General features: G+C 39.4%; 1 protein-coding gene across 13 annotated transcripts in view; it reads left to right on the top strand.

Annotated features, from left to right (window-relative positions):
* Positions 1–14650, top strand: part of CALD1 (caldesmon 1) — a 197314-nt gene that overhangs the window by 150193 nt on the left and 32471 nt on the right. The window lies entirely within an intron of this gene.

Genomic DNA, 14650 nt, shown 5'->3' with positions numbered 1-14650 from the left:
CTAGCCCTTCTCAGCATGCAAGACATAAATTTAGTGAGAGTSTAAGTCCTAGAGAGGCAGATAGTGTTGCAAGGCTTAGGTAGTAGAGGTTCAGGCTTGGGAAAATTTAAGGCAGGGCTCACAGGTGTGGAGAAGTGACATAGAGACATTCATTACCATGCAATAAGGTGAGGAGTGACAGAGTCTATTTGGAACATGAAAAGAAAARGGGAAGAAACTGGAAAAGCTTCTGGAGAGGTGAAATGGAGGAGAAAATCATTTGAGAGTTCTCTGTGTAACATGGGAAAGTAGGTAGTGGGTCCTTCCCTAGAGCTTCATGAATCCTTGGTAGTTTTGTGGGAGTATTTTGAGCAAAGTTTGGGCAAAGATTCAGAAAATGTGTTTATATACACGCATAGCTATGCACTAAGACTGACATACGACTCCGTATCATACTTAGGTTAAGCCGACAGAAGAACCCGTAAGTACATCCAAGAACTCCTTGCTGGTAGAGAATTGCCAGTGTTTGTGAACAGAGACATAAAACTTAAYTCATTAGACCTATTGGTCTAATACTTTATTGCTGTACGTAGTGCCTCTGAATGCCATGCTAGCTTCTGAATCCCCTAAATGGTCATTTTTTCACTGAGCATTCCTGTGTGTTATTAGTCAGAAGAGAACTGAAGCGCAGGGGAGTTTAAGCATTTCGTGCAGGAACTTGTAGCAGAGATAGGGGCCAAATGAAGCTTTCTGAATCTCATATTAAGCATCCTAATTACCAGCATTTTAGCCTGACAAAAAGCAGACTTACTTTTCCAGTTTGGGAGATTTTTGATCGCCAGACCCTTTTGCTACCTTCAATAGCAAGTTGCTATTGAAGTTGATCCTTCTTAAGRGTTCATCAGGATGATTGCAGTACTCTTATTCAATAATCTTAGTAAAATGTGCTGTGGGTAACAAGYTGGACTACACTCTTTGTAAGCAGGAATTCAAATTCTCTAATGTTTKTCCTATTTATTTATCATGCCAAATATTCTTCTATTTACACTGCTGCATCCTCGCTTCCCAAATGTTGTATTTTTATAGGAGAGTATTAAACATAGATTTTTCCATCTAGTACCCGTTTTTTGGCCCCACTCTGTGTCTTTCAGGATGCATGACTYAAATTCAGTGAGAACTTTCATAATGGGGTAAATTGAATGGTCTTCCAGTTGCACTGGGCTTTATGAGCTTATGTGAATAATTACTATGGTTTGCTGGAAAGAGGATACTTCAAAAAACCATAGCACACTTACCCGGACCAAATGTAAGGTCTGTTCTCTGTGTCACTACTAAGGATCCATCTATTGTGTGAATACTGTCCTGGTATTCAAGAGTTCTAATTGCTTCCTCAAACACTCTTCTGTCTTGCAGTGCAAGTGAGACAGGAAATGTTTTATCTTTGAATAATGAGGTAGCCCCTTGTGAGCTGAGGTGGGAGTGCTTGACTGATGTTCAGGTTAGTCCARTCTACACTTTAAAAGTGAAGAGGGTTGAGAGACCATGGTGCACAAGAGCCTACCTATGTGATATTTTCTGGAGTTTCTGTATGACTAAAATCTCTATGGCATGGGATGATGTTTTCTCACTGAATCACCCTTTGGGAATCCTGCCTCATCAAGCTGGATTTTTGCACCTGTTGAAGCATGAGAAGAAGAAAGTTTTGGCAGCAAGCTAACTTCTCATTTCCCAGTGGTAGGGTGAGGACTCTGAACCCCATTTTCCATACTTTCAGGCACTTAAGTGTATCTCAGTTCACAACTCAGCACTTCAAAAAGGTGCCAGGCTGTGTTGAGGCATGCTGACCCAAGTGCAGCCTGAAGCGCTTTCACAGTGACATGGCCACAATATCCCTCAAGGTGAACTAGCTTTTCAACTTTTCTTCCCTATTTCCCAGCACACACAAGTCTTCTTTAAAATGTAAACTACTTATTTGGAAGTACCTAGCAACAGAAGAAATTAAACAGAGGAGAGGCAGGCCATCACTTGCTCAGAGAGAGCTAGGGGATCTCAGAAGAGGATGCCTCTTTGTTGAGTATGCCAGCAAAAAGCATCTCAGGATAATCAGTTCTGCCAGTGGCTTTCGCACACTTTTGGGCTCACTAATGGGAGCCAGTGCTGTGCAGCTGCTGGAGACAGCCTGGGAAGRAGGAGTCAATGTAGCTGAAACAACACCTTTAGGAAGCTGCTGGAAAAGCTCCTGGTAGCTTCAAGAGGTTTTGGACAGAGTGAGAATATCATCTGCTGTGTGGTTTAGGCTAAAATGAATACATTCATCTATGACTCCATTTTTCCATTTCATAAACTAACATTAGAATGATAACACCCTCCGTGTGGAAATTGGAAGGGGTTATAAGGATTAATTAACATTTGTAAAACACTTTGAGATCTTCTGATGAAAAGAAGTTAGTGAGTGCCATGTATTAATATAACAACGAGGGAAAAACAACCATCAGCCTGAGTTCACTTTAGGAACATAATGAATTATACCAGAAGCCTTAGCTTAAACATTTTTTTGTGTGTAACAATGAATTTTCAATTTCTGTTTCTTTAAAATAATCAGTTGTGGGTCTGGTCCAGGTTAGTGCTTCTGGGCCTCTCTCACAATCCAGATGCTGAAGGAGGAAGAGGACTGTGAACATAGTTTGCCTCTTTGAGAGGCTGCAGCTGCAACAAGAAAGAACAGGATCTGAAAGCTCGGACTGTTTTTTTTTAAATCTGATGAACATGAAGCACAGAGGAGGCTGGGGAGAGGCTGACCCGTTACAGGAAGGATGACTGTTTTGGCAGTGGAAGAGTTAACAAAGAGGATCTGATCAATAACTTGACATGAATGTACAACTGGTAAATACCATGCAGCTCTCCTCATTCATAAGGAGCTCATCTGCATGGAGAAATTTATTGAGAGAACTGTGTCAGTGTGAAGTGTTCTGCTATAAATATTACAGCTCTAACTCTGTGTGCAACTGCTGTTCCAGAATGAAAACAAAATGTGCACCGTAATTGCTGCATGCCTGAGATGAGCATGGAACGTGCTATACATTGCAGAAGTCTCCTATTCTGGCACAGAGTCTCTGCGCAGCAGTTTCTCTGGGTTAGATGCATCCTGAGGAGCTTGTATCCTACTGGTGGTCCCCAGAACATGGCCATGTGGGCACTTCCAGGGCAAGCAAATGGTCATTAGTTTTTATCTTCGTATGTTCTTTGAATAACTCATGACTTGTAGGTAACTTGTTAGTGAGTATTTGAAATGAAAGAGGTTTTTGTTGGAATTGGGAGTTCCATGAAAAGTTTCTGTGCCCTCTTTGAAGAACTGTAGTTTTTAGGTTCATATTTCCAGTGTGATTGGTCATCTATTGTAATTTCAGAGTTGGTTTTCAACTGACTTCCTCCAATATTTTACTTTGTGTAAGCTGTTTGGTAGTTTCTTACCAGTAACTTCTGCTGGAATAAGGATTCCAGTGGAGTAATGTAAGGGAAAGCTAATTAAAAGGCTAAAGTTCAAATATTTTCTGTTTATGCGGGTGTAGTTGCAATGGCTGCATTTCAAATTTCCAGCTGTTTAAATTGCACAATGTTRTTATACGATGTCTGCAAATCATTGTAACATTAGTGGGCTGTTCAAAATGCTGTATGAGATCTTGCATATCTGTACAGGTCTGTTTTATGGAAGGAGTTTTTACCTTTYGTGAAGGTGAAAGATGCATCAGGATTAGCTTCAGAGAGATGCATGGAATGTATCTACCCCTAATCCTGATGGCAAATGACAGGATCTGCAATCATAATTCCTCACCATCTCACTGAAGACTTCTCCAAATCACCTTGGCTGTTGACAGTATGTTTCTCAAACACCTGAGAAAGAGACAGCTGCTTGTCTATGTTAAAAGTGAACAGTCATGAATTGCCCTTGAAACCAAATCCCCACCTACACAGTATCCCCACATTGTGTGTATGGAAAATAGGTACGAGAAGACTTTAAGACATCTGATTTTCATTATTTTTTTGCCACTCGCCATATGTTGTAGCACTGAACGTATTTGTAATGCCATATCCCCCCAAAGTGGTTTATTTCAGCTAGCATAAGACTTCACAGTCTATTCTGTTTTGGTGCATGTTCTCTTATTACATTTCAATTGCTTTCCTGTTTGTAGCATTTATTTCAATATTTAGTCTGCTGTGGTATGTTAAGGCTGTGTCCTCCTCTTGCGTATGTGGTGTTGGGAAGAGTGGATGAAAAAAAAGATTATTCTATGATTATCTGAATGACTCTCTGGTAAAATTATTTTTCCAGGCTCCTTGTGTGCAGATACATACATACCTTGTACTTTGTGCACGCAGCACAAGACTTTGCTGTATTTCTGAAAGCTACAGCAGACATGGTCAGAGACCTGGCTGGCTCTGAGCAATAGTAATATAGTTACAACCTCAATCCTCTGGGAATATAGAACGGTTCAGATACTTCACAGCATCCAGACTCTTGCTAACACCCATACTTTTGATAAATCAAGCTGTAAAAGTAGAGAGCTCTGGCCATTTAAAGTCGTTTCAGCTCACGTGACATCTCAGGCAAGGCCAAAGGAGTTACTGAACAACGTATGGTAATCATGGTCCCCTACCTTGCAGTTTCCATTCTGTCAGTCATGGTGGAATTTCAGTTCTTTAGGCTATGATACTGCTGAGGTTGGACAGCCCTATGAAGCCAGTCCCATGCTGGTTATCCTGTGTTATCTCGACTTCCACCTTCCTGCTCCCCATCCCACCGTTTCTCTGTTCCAGTTTTGTTCAAATCCATATCCARTTTCAGTATCAGTCTTGGATCAGAGACCAATGTTGCGGTTATGGAGCTAGAGCCATAAATGTGCATGCTGTTCYACCCTAGGTGCGTTTCGATGATGGATGAAATAATTTCTTTTGAGATAGGTCTAGCTCTGTCGGCAGGTAGTGTCCCTGATGCCAATCAAGGTCATGCTGTGGACGTCGTTCCCTTCAGGATTCACCCACTGTAGTTTCCTGGACCCTGGTTYCTCATTATTCTCTGCAACACCTAGCAGGCAGATGAAGGAAAAGCATGAACGCAAAAAGGAATTCTCCACATTGAGATTTGTCCTTTTAGAAAACCAAAGCYGTGTTTCATGTCAAATTTCACGTCTCGTGTTAGCAGCATGGATGGTGATTGGGTATATGCTGGAAGCTGACTGTGAGTACATCAAGCGTTGTGATGAATGGATTATTGAGTGTGTGACTGAGATTGGTTTACACACTGACGAATCCAGTGATTTTCTGAGTTAATATCTTTTAGTGTTTGTCCTTACTCAACAGAGCAAATATGAGTTGAAACTAAAGATTTCTGTGTGAGAGACCTATACTCATTATCCCACCCCTCCTTTTAAAATATAGTGCTCTTAAAATACAGCAATCCTATTAATTTTTGTGGGGGCAATGAAATGTTAAGAGGCTCTTTATTTCCTAGTGTACTGCAATAAACAGATCTTCAAAGTAGGAAATCAAGGTAAAAAATAGAGGAGCAGGTGAAATTGAAGGCCAGAGACTGGGTTTCTGGGGCAGGAACACATACATAACTTATAATCGCTTGGTTTGTGCTTTCCTGAAACTATAGCTTCTTTCCTGTTTGCTGATTTGGGAGGATGCAGCGTGCTGTTTTGATATTTAAAAATAACAAGAGAAATAGTCTCTTTAAAAAAAAAAAAAAAAAAAAAACTTTTTCCTTCAGAAAACAGTATCTGCTACAGGTACAGGACTAAACTTGGCACAGAACAGAGAACAGTGGAAGCTAATTTCCCTTTATACTCCTTCCATCAGACCTCCTTGGCTCTGTCTCAGAGGAAGGCCGTGCTGAAATTTCCCCGTGTTGCCGTTGCCMCTGTAGCTTCTGCGGGGAGTTGGCAGGGTGTGCTCTGAGCACCGTGTTCTGTGCACACCTGGCTGAGGTGGTGCTCACAAGAGCGAGGCTTGTCTGCAAGGCCCTCAGAATTGAACCATGAGCAATCCTGGGCTGCTGTAAAAAGCTGAGTTTTCTACTACATCCTAATCCCAAGTGTAAGAAACCATAAAGCACAATTACAATTCAACTGGAAGCTGCTTAAATCCATCTAACAAATAGGCTCAATCTATTGCATTTTCCTCCTTTCTGTTCTTTCATTTACTCCTGTCAAGACACCTCCTCTAAGTACAGGACCAAGTAGGACCCTCTTCTGCTCTGTCTGCAAGTTTGACAGAATTGCATTTTTAGGAGGTGAAGCTGCAGGAGATAGGGTTTCATTCAACAATAACACTCTTGCATTTAAAGAGGGGTGGTGACATCAGAAGATTTGCACTGCTGTAGGTATAGGAAAACTGAACAACAGTAACTGGGAATTCTCTTGAAATGCTTTATAACTGTTGTGCTTGAATAAAAGATAAAGCTCTGCTTCCTAATAACAGCAGTTTCTACTCCAGCCTGTGGAGGGAAAACTATCCTGCATGTGATGTGAGTCCTTTTAGTTTTTAAATGCAAAGATGAACTGTTTCTGAGCTCCATTGCTGAGAATTTGCACACATGCTTACATATACATACACATGCATACACACACAAATACATACACACACACTCACACATATAAATATTTTTATATAAAAAATTGCTATTGGCCATGAAAAATGTCCTTGCACGCTCAGTGTCCTGTTCAGGTTCTGCTCCACATGGCTGCAGAGCTCCCAGTGTGTTTGGCTGTAGATCCCCCGTAGTCTGCCTGGTGGGGTGGATGTCACTGCCTACAGTTGCCTGACTGTCCTCGCTTAACAGCACTTTTTTTTTTTTTTTTTTTTTTTTAAGATCTCTGGCAGTTCTACACATTTGAGAGGCCAGTTTGACTACTAAAGGTATCTATAAGAAAATGTAGATTTTGCTCCTCAAATCTTTTACATATATGCTTGAAAGACCAAAATTTTCAATACCTCTGAGATCTTTTTTATGTTTTAAATCCTAGTGGCCTTCATCCTTGTTAAGTAGGTCTCTAAGTTGCTTCAGGTGGAGTTTTGTTTGCGATTAAATAAACAAGAAGAGAAGTTAGGTCTTAATTCTATATACATTCAGTAAGCTAGCAATTTGAGGTATAAAAGTGCTGTGAAAGCCTTATTGAATACAGGAGCCTGAAACCACAAGAAAATTTACGATTTGGCTTTGTAGCAATTGCGGATTGTGTGTGCTGGGGCGAATCCTGTAAGTTCTTGCTTGTGCCTCAGCCAGGGAAAATGCCCATTACTCTCAATGGTCATACGCCTGAAATATTACTGGGTAAGGATGTGGCATAAATGAATTTGGATTTTATTTGCAATAAAGCACTAGAAACTAGAGTGGTGGCAGCAAGTAGAAGGCAGTTTGCTACAGAGTCACGAAATACCACATCAGCCACAGTGGTATGCACAGCAGTTGGTTTTTGCTCCCACTTTTAAGTTTGAAAGAGTAAACTTATTTTGTACACTTCTTTGCCTGTTTGTCATCTACCAGAGAAACAGATTTCTGGGTGAATTCCACTAAGCTTCAAGGAAAGCAGTAAAAAAGTAATAGCTGTCAGCTAGAAGGTGCTTGGCCATTTATTGTTTTCTGCCCCGTTACTTTTTTTTTTCTTTCATGTGACGCGTCTAAATTAAAATGAGTTAAATATACTACATTGCTCCCTGACTGGTCAATGTCAAATCTATTGTGGATGAAGTAAAACTGCAAGGCATTACAGACTTCACATATTGAGAGAATTACATGCTTTTCCCTGGGACATTTCCAGCAAACGCTTTTATCTAAATATAATATATGTCAGAGGCAAATTTGACATTGTTTCAGTAGCTGAAGGTTTTTACCCTTCATGTTAGTGGCCCTGCTTGCGATTTATGTTGAGGTGCTCTGAGGTATTGCTGAGCCAATTTACCAGAGTTATTTGAATGTGGTTGGAGAATCTGCTTGCATTTCATATTATGAAACAGATCATCAGTTTTCAGCCATGAAGAAAAAAATATATAGGCACGTGCATGAGTCATTCTGCCGTTGTACAGAGCGATGCAGTGATAATACATCCTGGCTGTAACTACAAGACTTAGATTTTAGGGCTTGAATCTAAAACCAAAACAACAGAAGGCTGCAAGAAAGTAGACAAGGCGTTGGAAACCCTGTGCCACTACTGAACTGATGCGGGTATTTTGAATAGACCCCACTAATTTTGGAAGCCAGGATCTACCCTAGAGGCATGAGTGCAATCTTCTGCAAGGAAATAAAATCCTTGGCTACTTTTGGCCTGAATTACTTGGTAGTCACCATGTAGCATTAATATCAACATGGAGTCCTTTTCCTTTGTGGTTATTGGCCTGTACATCACTTTTTGTGCTTTATTGTACTGTGTATACTGCTCACAACTTCTCCAATCTGATTGTTAAAGCGAGGGCGCCTACTGTTTCCTTACCTGTGAACAAAGCTTTAACTGTCAAAGCCATCAAAGAAAAAGAAACATCAAAGAAGAATATATGCAAGCTGGATCTCATGGAAGACCTTTTCTTTCCCATACTTATTTCTTCTGTCATGCAAAAAAACCAACAGGCATTTTTTCATGGCCAGATCCTTAACTAATGCAAATCATCTGTGGATTTTGTTCAGATGAAACTGAATTGTAGTTGTTAAAATACATGTTATTTAATGTTTTCAACATTTTCAATCAAGGCTTAAAATCAGGGCAAAGCAGGCTTCTAAAGGTACCGTAGGAAATTAAAAGTGCCAAAACTGACAGAAAGAATGTTTTCTGCTAACTCATTGAATAAGTAGTTTCTCATTAGAAAAAAATCCCTTGAACTCTTTGGCGCTATGAAAAATGAGTAAGGATACAAGAAATCCGTACTATAAAATTATATAAATGAGAACAGAATGCATTGAAAGGTGTCAGTCTTTTCATTTTCAGATAACTGTGTAGATATGTTCTGTGGATGATTTGCCCACTGAGAAAATATAGTTTGTGTAGTTCCGGAGAATATATTATTGAGAAGATTAAAAAAAAATGTGTGAGAGGGAAGCTGTAAGCAGAATAAGAAGGTATGCACCCTCTGTCAATGGAAGAAGTTTAAGTCTAGAAGGTGCCACTGTATCATCTAATCTTAAAGAAATAATAGAAATTCACAAGTTGTGTCTATAATCTCAGAAGGGCATTAGTCTTAATGTGGAGATGCAAGAGATGACTCTTCCATCATTTCTGGTATATTTAATCACCCTCACTGTGAAAAAACATATGCTTTGTTTCCAGTTTTAATTTGTCTGGGACTAATTTCCAACCATCAGTTAATTTTATCCAATTTTCTCTCCTACATTCAATGTGAAAAAAAGAGTGCACATCAAATTGAGAAATACGTGAAAAATATGGGTGTTAATAACAACATTTATGMGCAACATTGGACCGAGAACTGTGGTGGCATGTCTGCATGTCTCCAGCATAATCCACTGTTTTCATTCACTGCATCTTTTTGAAACATGAACATTTTGGACTGAAATTCTGCTTATTCCCTCATAAAAAAGAATCTTCTTGAGCAGGTCTGAGCAGAATCCTGGCAGCTGTTGCTGAAACATGCAGGAACGATTAGAAGAACTAGTTTTCCCCACAACTGCCCCCACTACCCCGTCCCCACCATTCACCACAGTTTTAGATATGACTTGAGTGAAATACAGCTGACATTTGACACACAAAGCTTGACAGGGACGTAATCATCCGAAGTGTGCACAAAACATAACATTTGTTATGCTTTGGAGGTGAAGATTGATCCAGTTGTTTGTATTCACATTTTGAAGTCTGTATGCCTATCATAACACAYGTTGCATGAACAGTAAAAAGATTAAAAACATATGTAATCATAAATAAAATTTGACTGAAAAGCAACAGTGATGCAAAGAGCACTCCCCTCCACCACTGCGTATTGTAACTGAGTCCGTCCTCACCCCACCCATCCCTTCAGGAAGAGCCTGAGTAAACAGATAGGCTTTCTAAGAGCGCAGAAGGCCAACAAATGGAGCTACTATAGTCTGAGTCTGCCAGTGAAATTTGTCATCCAGAGCGTTTTATTGACATCTTCCCTCTGCCATGAATTTAGAGATGTGCAGGTCAACAGATGTCACTTCAACTGGTGTGGTGTTAGGTAATGAAGAGTGAAGATCTTAGAAATATGTTGGGCTACAAGTAGAGATGCTGTGGTTTGATAACAGGGTGAGTGATCTCATTTCTTGATCTGGACCACAGAGAAAATCAATGTCATATATGTAGCATGCAGATCATAAAGGCTTTGTAATAACAAAGGTGTGCTGGAAAGTGCTTCCTTATAGGTACAATTCCATTTAATTGAAATATGTGTTGGAGGACAGTTCTATGTATGCTTTGTTGCATTTTGGGCTACACAATAGTTGATCTATTTATTTACATTGTGAAAATAGAAAAAGAATTTAGAAACATCGGAAAAAAGAAAAAGAATTTAGAAACATCGTGTTTAGCATACAGCTGGTGGAAGGCAGGTACTTCTGCAGATTATTAAATTTCTGTTTAATTAGAATATGTATTGTTTAAAACTGTCCAGACCTTTCCATATGTTTATAAAATGCCTACTGTAACAGGCCTGTGTATTTGATCAGGAAATTTCAGTGCTGTCATAACAATAATAGTAATGTAATATTACTAGGCAAGGAACTCTAAAACTAAAGTGCCTCAGATAATGTTTGAGCTGATTTGTGGTTTCAGGTAGAAACCAGTTGAAACTGGATTGTATGAAATGGTTTCATTCCCATCATTATTCTAGCTGTTACCAAGTTTCTTGCTGCGTTATAACTTTATCTAAATTTAATGCTCAGCATAAAATTCGTAGGGTGCAGAATCTCTCAGAACAAATTCTGTGATAGATAGCCTTGTTGCTTGTATTCCCAGTCCAACAGAGTTACCTACAGTTCTGGTCTGTAGAGTTTCCATATTCAGCCTGAGGGTAACGTTTTCAACTTACTGAAATAATCAGGAGATTTGTTATTGACTTCAGCAGGTTTGGGATTTCACTCCTGGAGATGTAAAATTATCCTGCCCACTCAACTGGCTAAAATAACTATTTCAACTTGTTTTTCCTACCCAGCATGATGTGAAACGTCCTGCTGCATACATGCAGTGCTTGGTCGCCTGTATTTAAGTTGTGCTGTGTGCGAAATATGATAGACTGGGCACAAACGCTTTACCAGAAGGACTTATCAGTAACACACGCAGGTTATACTGCCTTTTCCGATGTCAGAAACATGAAGGGGTAACAGGAGAAGTAGCCAACAATCTGCTTTTTTCTTTTTTTCTCATTTTCTCTTCTTTCTTTTTTCTTTTCTTTTCTTTTCTTTTCTTTTCTTTTCTTTTCTTTTCTTTTCTTTTCTTTTCTTTTCTTTTCTTTTCTTTTCTTTTCTTTTCTTTTCTTTTCTTTTCTTTTCTTTTCTTTTCGATCAAGAGCATGTTATCTTTGGTAGCAAGGTGGAGGATGGTTTCCAGCTCGTCTTCTTTTCATCTGAATAGTTAATAAGAAGTATCACATATCAGAAGGCTTGGCATACCTCTTTGACCTCATGCTGTTCTCTCATTGCTTGAGATAGCTGGAACAGCTAACTGTAGTGAGACACTTGACTGTAAAGACTTTGAACAGTTATGTGGAAGGTGACAAATGGATATAAGGTTAGTTTAATTTAGTTGTGGGGTGTGTATTGCATGCTGGGCGGCAAGGCTCTTCTCCAAGGGTGRAGAAACACCACTGGCCAGCATGGATCATTAGAGTTCCATCTGTCTGATAAATAGAGCCGAAGTTTTGGCCTCATGCTTTATTATTTGTTTATTATTTATCTAGGTATAACGAATGTGTGAAGACATAGGTGAGTAGCAGAAGTGCTCAGAAGAGTTTCCAAATTGATTTTGCTTGTGACATATAGTTAGGAAAGCTATAACAGTGGGAAAGCACGTGAGTGGGAGTGAGTCTTGAGATGCAAAATGAATGAATGTACAGTAGAGGGATTGTGAACTTGTGCACTTGCCTGTATTTTATTTTCTAGGTGAAATTAGTTTGCTTCCCTAAGCAACACAGAAGGAAGAGGCTTCTAAAATAACTTAGGAACATCACAGTCACACAAATGTATTTTTCAGGGGTAGGGATGGCAATATCTAGCTCTCACTGTCTTTCCTATGACTGAATTTCTCATGGAAAGTCAATAACAGTGAAGATACCTATGCTGAACATCTTCGTAAGCGATCCTGCTGTCAGTTTGCTCTCAGCATGCTCCTTAGCCTGTTWATTAACATTTGTCAACCTGACTCAGTATTTTCAAATTATCTTACTGTTTGTATCCCAGTTAGGGTATGAGGACTACTCAGATCTGTTCCAGGAAAGCTTGCATTTCTTAGGCAAGTAAAGCAGCCCTTAGAAATACAATCTGGGAAGTGGTTTAACGTAATTTTAGAGAAAATATGATACAGAAATATAAAACTAATATTAGTTATTGATATTGCTATTTTCATCAGATATTGTAGATGTGTCACACATCTATACTGATGAACAAAATTGAATACTTAATATGATAATTTTGGGTATTTCCCATATCTGGTGTGCTTGCTTGCTGTGGGAAACCACTGTAATGTCCAGTGAGGCAGTGAATATGCTTAAAGAGACTTTGAGAAAGACTGACAGCTTTCTTAACAGAGGATTTATGTGGTAAGTGTCCCAGGACAGGAAATATATATCCTTTTTATTCAACTTATTTAATGAGTATCATTTGATGGGAGTTTTCTGCTTATGTTTTTTTTGTCCCCCCTTTTTAGTTTTCTGAACAGCTGGTAGTTTTAAAAAGGCTTTTAAAAATGGTTATTCTCCGTGCTGTCGAGGAACGTTCTGTGTGGATGCAGACAGTAGGATACACTACTTCAGCCTCCTTTGGTCTCACCGCAGAGACAACCCTTGAGCCATAGGTGGTGGGAACTGACTCACTTGTGGCCATTATCCAGCTGCCACAGGCTAAAAGCAAAGGTCCTGTGCCCTCACATTTGGAGTTAAGAACTAAAAAGAGCATAGGCTTCTTGCGGCCAGAGTGTCTTACTAATGAGTGGGCCTTCTATGGTCAGTTTGCTAATGCATTTTTATTCCAGAGTCTCTTTTTTCTTTCTGCAGATTAGAGACCACATCAGTTTATTATTGTATTCATATGCTTTCTGTTCTAGTCCTGAATGAATTGTTGATCCCTGTTTAAATTATTTCCAAATGACAGAAAGTACTTTTCCTTGCCTTCTCTGGCTCACCTGTAGTGCTTTTAATTTTAAATCTACCTTTCCCCTTTCCCTAGCATGATTATTCTGCTCATGGAGTACCTCCTCTTTGAGGGGGTACTGTTTTGTAGAAGGAAAAAGTTACAAACTCTTGAAGTGGAACGTGAAAATAGCGAATCAAAGTGTCGGAGCATTAATGCTAAGAAAAGTAGCACAGGATGAAAATGCTGTTCAAGCTCTGGCTGTGGCTCAGCTTTACACTCATCCATGTTGGATTTTTAACTTCTATTTTCAATCTTAAAAGAAAAATTGGGATAATTGCATCTCTGCTGAATCTATACTTTAACTCTTTTTTCAGCAAAGGAATCTAGTACCTATGTAAAAGTACCAGAAGAAGCAATGGGAGAGGTTTGGACTCAGACAGTCTGATTTATGACTAAATCAAAATATTTTTTTTTACTTTTAATGTTAAAATATTCTTTGAAACACAAGCTTTAATAGTGCTTGCTTTGACTACATGGAGAGCTCTTTTCTATGTGCATTGCTCTACAGCTAGCTTAAATGGGTGACTGTATAAGGAAGGGTGACTTCTTAACCGTCGTATATCAGATCACTGCTGGAAGCAAAATAAATGAATGCCCTGATTGGATTTGGCACATGTTAGCTTCCTATTTCTCTTTCCCTGCACAAAAAAATAACAGGAATGCAGGCGCTTCCCTTTATCTCATACGGTAATAATGAACCTCAGCAAAGATTTGAATGGGCTGCAGGATTATTAGGATTGTAATATCTTGCTTTCTTTTTCAAGTAGGATGAAACTAATTGTAATCATCTGCTGAGTTAGATGAACACAATAGGTTCTCAGCTGTAGGCTTTCATCACAGTGGAGATCTTGTATGATTTGGCCTGGCAGGGCTTCAGGCTTACAAAACTTTTGTAGATGTCAGATATTTGGCACTCAAAACTGAGCACTGAGAGAAGCATTGTCATACTTATATGTCCCTGCTTTTCTAGTCTTTTGTTTTTAGTATAATGTTGTCATGCTAAGGGTGTTAAATTTGGTAGAGGCTGATGAAAGGCTGCTTAGCTGTGACCAATTTGAGTTACATGGGCTTGAGTGAGAGTCTGCTCAAACAGTGTTGAGTTCACTCTGCAGAATCATGATGCAGTCTAGCAGGATGTTTGCCTAGCTGTAGAGCTGGGGTTTTATACTCCTGATATCTTCCAAGAGCAAACTGACAGTGCAGTGAGGCTGCTGCCTTCACTGTGACTATTTTGTCAGGTTCCTTTTTGAAACAGAAAACAAAACTGAGCTCCAAAACATGGAGCAAACACACTACCCGAGCCTG

Source organism: Rhea americana, unplaced genomic scaffold, assembly GCF_003343005.1.
Source record: "Rhea americana isolate MKP2758 unplaced genomic scaffold, rheAme1 scaffold_9, whole genome shotgun sequence".
Taxonomy (NCBI): domain Eukaryota; kingdom Metazoa; phylum Chordata; class Aves; order Rheiformes; family Rheidae; genus Rhea; species Rhea americana.
Note: the sequence above shows the minus strand (reverse complement) of the source record. Positions and strands in the feature narration are given on the sequence as shown.